The sequence below is a fragment of the Melanaphis sacchari genome, unplaced genomic scaffold, assembly GCF_002803265.2.
Source record: "Melanaphis sacchari strain LSU unplaced genomic scaffold, SCAv2.0 Contig13_pilon_pilon, whole genome shotgun sequence".
NCBI classification, from domain to species: domain Eukaryota; kingdom Metazoa; phylum Arthropoda; class Insecta; order Hemiptera; family Aphididae; genus Melanaphis; species Melanaphis sacchari.
The window spans coordinates 1034585-1042839 of record NW_020270588.1 but is presented as its reverse complement, the minus strand read 5'-3'; positions in this window follow the sequence as shown (position 1 = coordinate 1042839).

Genomic DNA, 8255 nt, shown 5'->3' with positions numbered 1-8255 from the left:
ATTTAAACTCTGACCACTCATCCGTTATTCTCAATATAGATGCCACTCCACAAACACGAACTGACAGACCTAAGCTTTTTACGGCATCAACTAATCGCCTCAAATTTCATAATATTATAGCCGAAAAAATTAACCTAAAAATTAGTCTGAAATCTGATCATGAAATTGACGACGCAATCAACAACTTAACAACGCTCATCCAATCAGCGGCTTCTATATCAAACACCTCTAACACCACCAAAAATGCGTTACATAATTACCCTTTTATCTCTGAACAGGTACGCTCACTAATAGTTGAAAAACGTAGAGCAAGGGCTCGTTACCAAATCTCACGACTACCCACGCATAAAAGCGCCTATAACAAATTAGCAAATGCACTAAAAAAATGCTTGGCTAAAAACAAATCCGACATGTACGAACAAAAACTAACCACACTCTCCTCTACAGACGGAAGCTTATGGAGAGAAACCAAAAAATTACTTCTGTATAAACCTCCCTCAATCCCTCTAAAGAAACCCGATGCTTCATTTGCCTTCTCTGACATTGATAAGGCTGAAGTCTTTAAAGATCATCTTCATAACACGTTTCAACCGCATCTTGACATACTCTCACCCAATCATATAGCTGAGGTAAACACCTATTTAGACCTTCCATCTCCAATCAGTCGGCCAGAAAAACACTTTACCCCAAAAGAAGTTAAACAAACTATCCAAAAATATTCACTTAAAAAATCACCCGGCTTCGATCTGATTACAGCTGAAGTAGCTAGGTGCCTCCCCAAAAAAGCTATAGTTCTCATAACATATATATTTAATGCTATACTCAGACTATCATATTTTCCGATTTTATGGAAATTCTCAAAAATTATTCTTTTCCCTAAGTCCGACAAGCCACTTGATACTCCATCATCTTACAGACCAATAAGCCTCTTGCCCTTCCTATCAAAAATTTTAGAAAGGCTTATCTTAAAACGCTTATTACCGCATATTATTAGTAACAACATACTGCCAAACACGCAATTTGGATTCCGCAACGCACATAGTACGATACATCAAGTTCATCGTGTTGTCGATGTTATTTCTGCGTCCCTGGAAAAAAAACTCTACTGCTCTTGTGCTTTTCTTGACGTTGCCCAAGCCTTCGATCGGGTTTGGCACGAAGGCTTGCAATTCAAACTCAAAAAATTTCTCCCCCCGTCATTATTTCTACTAATTAAATCCTACCTAACTGATAGACACTTTCAAGTCCAATATAACTCATCGACGTCCGGAATCGCACCAATTAAAGCTGGTGTACCACAAGGTGGAATACTCTCCCCCTTTCTCTTTAACATTTACGTAGCCGACCAACCCACCATGCGACAAACTATAGTAGCTGATTACGCCGACGATAAAGTAATTTTATCTATCAATGAAGATCCTGTAATTGCATCATCAAACTTACAAATGCATCTCAATCTCTTGTCTGAGTGGTATGAAAAATGGCGTCTCCAAATTAACCCAAATAAATCGGTACACACAACGTTCACGCTCAAACAAGGCATATGCCCAAACATTACCCTTAACAACATACCAATTCCCACATCCGACACGGTCAGATACTTAGGGCTAATACTAGACAAAAGACTGACGTGGAAAAACCACCTTCAATCCAAAAGATTATCCTTAAACAATCGCATGCGTATTCTCAGACCCCTGTTAATTAGAAATAAGCATTCCCCCCTTAACATCAAACTTTTAATCTACAAATCCCTTCTCAAGCCAATGTGGACTTATGGACTACAACTATGGGGTGCGGCAAAAAAATCAAATATTAACAGAATCCAAACATTCCAAAACATTTCGCTCCGACGTTTATCCAATGCTCCCCCCTATATCTCTAATCTAGCCCTTCATAACGATCTCTGTATGAGAACAATAGAAGCGGAAGCACGCATTTTCTATACACGTTTCCATAAACGACTTCAAACCCATACAAATCCTCTTATAAAAGACCTTTCTATCCTCACACTCCCAGGAAACCCTAACCGTAGGTTAAAAAGGAAGTGGTGCCGTGACCTCTTACAAAACTACAATGTCTAACTCTCTGAAAATATAACTAAACATTTAAAAAAAAATTATCATTAGCCAAGAACCACTAATGGGTGGTTGCTTATTCAAAACTATCATGTTCTATTACTCTTATCATATAAACTTATTGTGCTTAAATAGTATAGATTGTTTATACCAAATAAAAATAAAAAAAAAAAAAAAAAAAAATGTTTATAAATAGCTTAAAAAGAGTTAAAATACTTTGGAAATTTTAATTTTATTAAAAACTGGTTTTAGCGTAAAAACACTCGATTTTCCTGAAAAATTTAGGAGATCATCACTTATAACCTCACCCCACCCCTAAAAAACTAACATTTTGATTCAATTTGCTACTAAAAATCAACAAAAAGTTATAAAATCAAAGCATCACCTAAATCGTTTTATAAATATGAATTGAGAATATTCTTACTACTGTATTAGTGGAGTTTATAAAAGTTCATAACTTGATCTTGAAATTAATTTAACGCTAATTTATAATAAATATGTATTATTTTAGAGGATAAATGGTTAATAATATTTATCAAAAAATTTATGGTCAAGAATTTGGTAATTTTTAATGATATTTGACATTGTAGTTATCAATATTTGTATGAATGTGCTACATTCAATATGTCAATTATTACGTTTATGACCAAAATATTATAATTTTTATTAATGGATTTTCTTTTAGAATTAATTAAAATTTTTAATATTGTAAAATTTTTTTGTTTTTATTATTATTTATATTTTTAAAACCATAAGATTAAAAGAAATGAACCGATTTTGTGTTTAATACTATTAATATATCGTTATATTTTTAAAGTGTTTTTATTTACTTTAGCTATTGTTCTGTTTTAATATCATCATTTTCATATTGTTTTTCAGAATATTATAATATGTACTAGTACTTTTAGTTCTCGTAAACGTAATGGCATATTAAATATAACAAAAATGTTGAAAATGATTTGTTTAGTTACATGCTTATTGTCAGATATATTTTCAAATTTTTATAATTTAACTAACAATTATTGTCATTTTACAGTGACCATTATCTGTTTTATTATTCATTCATAAATAAATATTCGTCAAATGAAAGTAAAATATTGATTAGTAGTTTTAAATATTTAATAAAAATATATAAAATGGTGTTTAAATATTATACTGTTGTAGCTTATGCCTAAACCAAAATAACCTTTTAATGTTAATGCTGACGAATGTATTTATATTTAATTAGTTATGAAAATAAATTATAAAATAAATTAGTTTTTAATAAAATTTAAATAATTTATTTTCAATTAATTAATTAAATATACTATAATAAATAGTGCATTAGCATTTCGCATTTGTAACCTTATCAATAATTTTGAACCTTAATCAGATATTTTGGCCATGTAAATTCACTTTGTAAAGTATATCAACAGTAATGAACAGTATTGTTACTGATTTTCTCCTGTCGTTAATTAACCACATTGCAATTCATTAGAATTCCACTATAATTTGGTTGTGAGCTATTAAAACGTTTGTTAAACTTAAATTTGCTGAAGTAAGATATTTCTATTTGTTTTTATATTTACCTAGAGTTACACCAGTTAAAATTTTTCTAGTTTTTGATATTTTATATTATTTTGGACACACATTTGTTATTAAATAAATTAATATATACAATTTTTATCTCATTTATATTATTATTTTATGTATACATATAATATAAAACGTATGTAAATTATGTTAACGTTTTATCACGGATAAAATAGATGAAATATCAACATTATTATAATATGTCCTATAGACATTTTATTAGTAAAAGTTGATTTTTATAAAACGAGAGTAACGCTGGTATTTGTCAAGGCAGCGAAAAATTAAAAAAAAAATATTTGCATCAATAACTTTGTTCATTAGAATTGATTGTTAATTTAATAATCAATGAGTTTTTTGATGGTTGTGATTAAAGTCAATTACAAGATATTTATACCAATTTGATTTGATATTTTTCACTTTATGTCACTAGGAAGTAGTTATAAGTTCTTAAATAGTATCTTATTTCTGTTAAGTACATAAAAGCCATTTAATAATTAATGATGCAGTGTTCAATAAATAACCAAATACTTTTATACTTAACGAATTATTTAATTTAATTAAAAAATACAATGACAAACTTTTTAAACTTAAATTAGTTTGGGAACAATTTTTTGTAACTTAAATATAATTAAAAATGACAAGAAAATAACGACTATCGTGACAAGTATATAAATAAAACATCGAATTTTTCTTTGAAATATGGGAATAAGTTTTCTTAGTTTACCAACTACAACAATAGTATTAGTGATATTTATTAAATATAACTAAAAATATAAATGGTATTTTACCTTTTCAAACTAAAGCATTTTTACGTAATAGTTAATTATATTCGAGGGTTAAATAAATATTATTAAATGTTTTCGATAATAATAAGAGATAACTAAAACAAAATTTAGGTTATTTCATATATTATATTTTTGAAAACCGCACCAATCAATGTATACTTGCATTTAATAGTTGAAGTATGAAATCTGTTATTTTATAGCTTATACATTAGTTCAAATACTTAAATTAAAATTTAATCAATACTTTATTTATAAATGATATGGTATAATTAATTATTCAATCTTCAAGTGAGAACATTTAAACTACACACAACATTAACTAACTGAAGATTGTATTTATAAAGTATAATCTTAATGTTAAAAAACATTGATTTTCATCATTTGATATTTAGAAATAATAATTTGTTTTATCAACATTTGAAATATTTTTCATATTAATTTAGTACATAATGAAAATTTCAGTATGATATCTACTTGGGGTTATAAACAAAAAATTGTCTAAAACAATTTCTATGTTATATAATCTGTTTACAATATTCAAAAATACGAGTTAATTTATTAATTGATTACATTTTAAACGTAGAATGTTGGGAAATCTTCTATTTATTTTTACAATATCGACTTGGGAGACATTTTGAATTACATTAACATAACACACTATCCTTAAATAATTTAATAGTATTGTATACGATTATCGAGGTAAAATGTTCATACGTTAGTTACAATATTGATGAATAAATATTGGATTTATCACTGTATATCATCGTTCTTATTAAATAAAATAATCAATTTAATCGTTTTACAATAGATACGAATACGATACCAACAAGTTCTCATGCCATAGTGCGTTAATTTTATCATTACTATTTTCAATCTACAAAATATAAATGAACAATCAAAAAAAAATTAATAAAATATCTAATTAAACTATAAATTATATAGTTTATTGATTTTAATTTATTATTATTTAAAGTACCGAGAGATATAACAATATCGTTTCATACTTTAATGTTAACATTAAACATATAATTATAATTAATATTTTTTTATAATTTATGATATTACATTACACACGTTAAAATTTATACTGAATCAATAGTGTAATATGTATTTACACTTTTTAGAAATAAATATTTTTGTTATATGCACTGCGCTGTTGATATACTACATGAATTCCATTGTCTGATATGATATTACATTAAAATTATTTTCTACTATATTATTGTGTTATTAGTTATGTTTCATTTAATTGAATGTAAAAAAAAAAAATATGTTCATCGTAATATTGTAAGATGAAAATGAAAATTTAAAAAAAACATTTTTATTTGAATGCGAAAAATGACCTGAAGTTTACATTTCTAATTAATAATTTAAATTATGTTGTCTACGTTTTAAATAAAACTGTACACAAAATCATACGTATTATCATTCGGTAAGTCATAGGAATTTTTAATGTGTTATTATTTACATACTACTCGTTTAAAAATGTAAATAGCGTCGAAAAACCTAACCTTGCATTTCATATTATAAGGCTTTTATCTTTAAATTTGATTATCAGTCAGTTTATTTGAATAGTAAAGCTAATAACACAAAATTCCAGGTTCTAGTGAAACAAGTTTCCTTTCTTTTGTAATATGAAGACGAAACTTTTTGATGTGGCATCAATGGTTATTTTTATGTATTGTTATTATTTATTATTATTTATCTTTTCTGTTATTTATTGAAATGTTTGATTTGAGTAAGTTTGAAATTATTACCAATTTAATTAATTACCTAATTAATAATTAATTTTGAACAAGTTTGATTTCACTAATTTTACTGTGTTATATTTTTGACAAATATAATGATAAATAACATAATTCTTTGTTAAATTTTGACTAATTTTTATGATGGTATAACTTTTAAGACTATTTTATGTTTCATTAGAGTTTTTAAATTTGGTAGGTGCCAATGTAAAAAATATTTATCTTAAACTGAATTAAAATCTAGTTAAAAAAATAAATATAACGTACACAAAATGATTCCAAGATAAGACTATGTATGAAATTCTATTTGTATGTAAGAATATTTAATAATTTATTTTTTATACAATGCTACAAGTATTTTTTTTAATTTTTACCAAAAAAAAATCACTAATATTATATTAACATAATGTTTTAATATTGTATCATATTATTATATTATTAGAAAACTTATAAGTTATTTTTATTATTAAATGTTAATTTAATTCCAAAGTATCATAGAAAATTATGAATAATGTTCATGGTGTTAATAGTATAACGATTGATACGTAACTAAAATAACTTTAAAGTTACAACTATTAATATTTTTTTTTTAGAATAGGTAACACAAATATATAAAATATTGAATATAATAATTATAATAATAAAAAAAAAGTTATGTTTTATTTAAATATCTATATTTAGTTTTATCATCATTAAAAACTATAAATATCGATGTTCTTAGATTTTTTGTAAAAAAATGTGTTTCATTACAGTTTTTAGCATTTTATTTCGTTATTAATATTTAATCAGCTGGTTATCATAAAACGTATATTAATTTAAAATTGTATTCGATAAGATTAATATATATATAAATTATACCGTGTATAATAAATGCTAAATTGTTTTCTTTAAATGTCAAGGCTAAATTATATTTATACCCTTATGATTTAAAATAAAAAAACAATATTTTGTAGAAAGTTAATTTTGAGAAAATATTTTCGTTTCTCCTAGCTTATTAATAATTGTTATTAATTTTATAAATATATTGAGAATTTTGTATTTTTATTTTCAAAACTACACAATTATATTTAATTTAATACCATGCTAAATGTTTAATGTTGATTTGAATTTTCTACTTTAAAACGTCATTTAAGGGTACTTAAAAATAAAAAAATAAAACATATAAAACCAATACATACTTTGATCTGTTCAGAATCTTGAATTTTGATAATAATATAGTACTGTTAATCCGTTTCTGTATACTTATTTGTAGTCCTCTCTCTAGAATTGTACGGTTTATTTTGTAGAACACATGCAATTACATTTAATAATATAATATATTTTATAATTCGTTTAGTAAATAATTGGTTACTTTGTTTTATTTGACTATGTTGGTATTGGCTATTAAAAAAAAAAAAAAAAAAATAAAACATTAAGTTTTATAGTTTGTAGAATATAATTGTTGTAATTAATAAATATATGGTTTGGTAGTGATTTAGTGTAGGTAACACAGCATTTCCTGATTCAATAAGTCATAACAAAAAAAGCGTTGAACTGTAAAATAAAAAAAAAAAAAACAATGTGTTAAAGAAACACGTTATTTTTTTTCAGAAAAGACCTGATCATTAGTTAGTCTTATTGATGTTATAGTTATTATGATTATCTATGTATTATACAATTGTCATCACAATACAGTTGTGAATATATTAAACAACAATTTTAATACATAATTATTTTTATGATAATTACCCCGTAGCTTGTTGTTTCGATTTCTCCAATTAACTTTATGTAGATGTAAGAACATAATATATTAATGTTGATAAATTATTTAGAAATTTAACTGATTTTAATTATACAATTTTATGTTTTCGTAATATTCTAGATAATAGTTCTTTACAATTTTAATAATTATACAACAGTGTTTGATTTTAAGATTTACATTGATAATAATAAAGTATTATAATTAAATGTCACTATGCACCTTATTATAGTATTTATTTTTCACTACAGACTTTTAACTACATACAAGCCTATTCTGAAATGTTCAAGATTCTTGAACAATGTTAATGTGTGAAATAAAAACACAGTATTTGAAATTA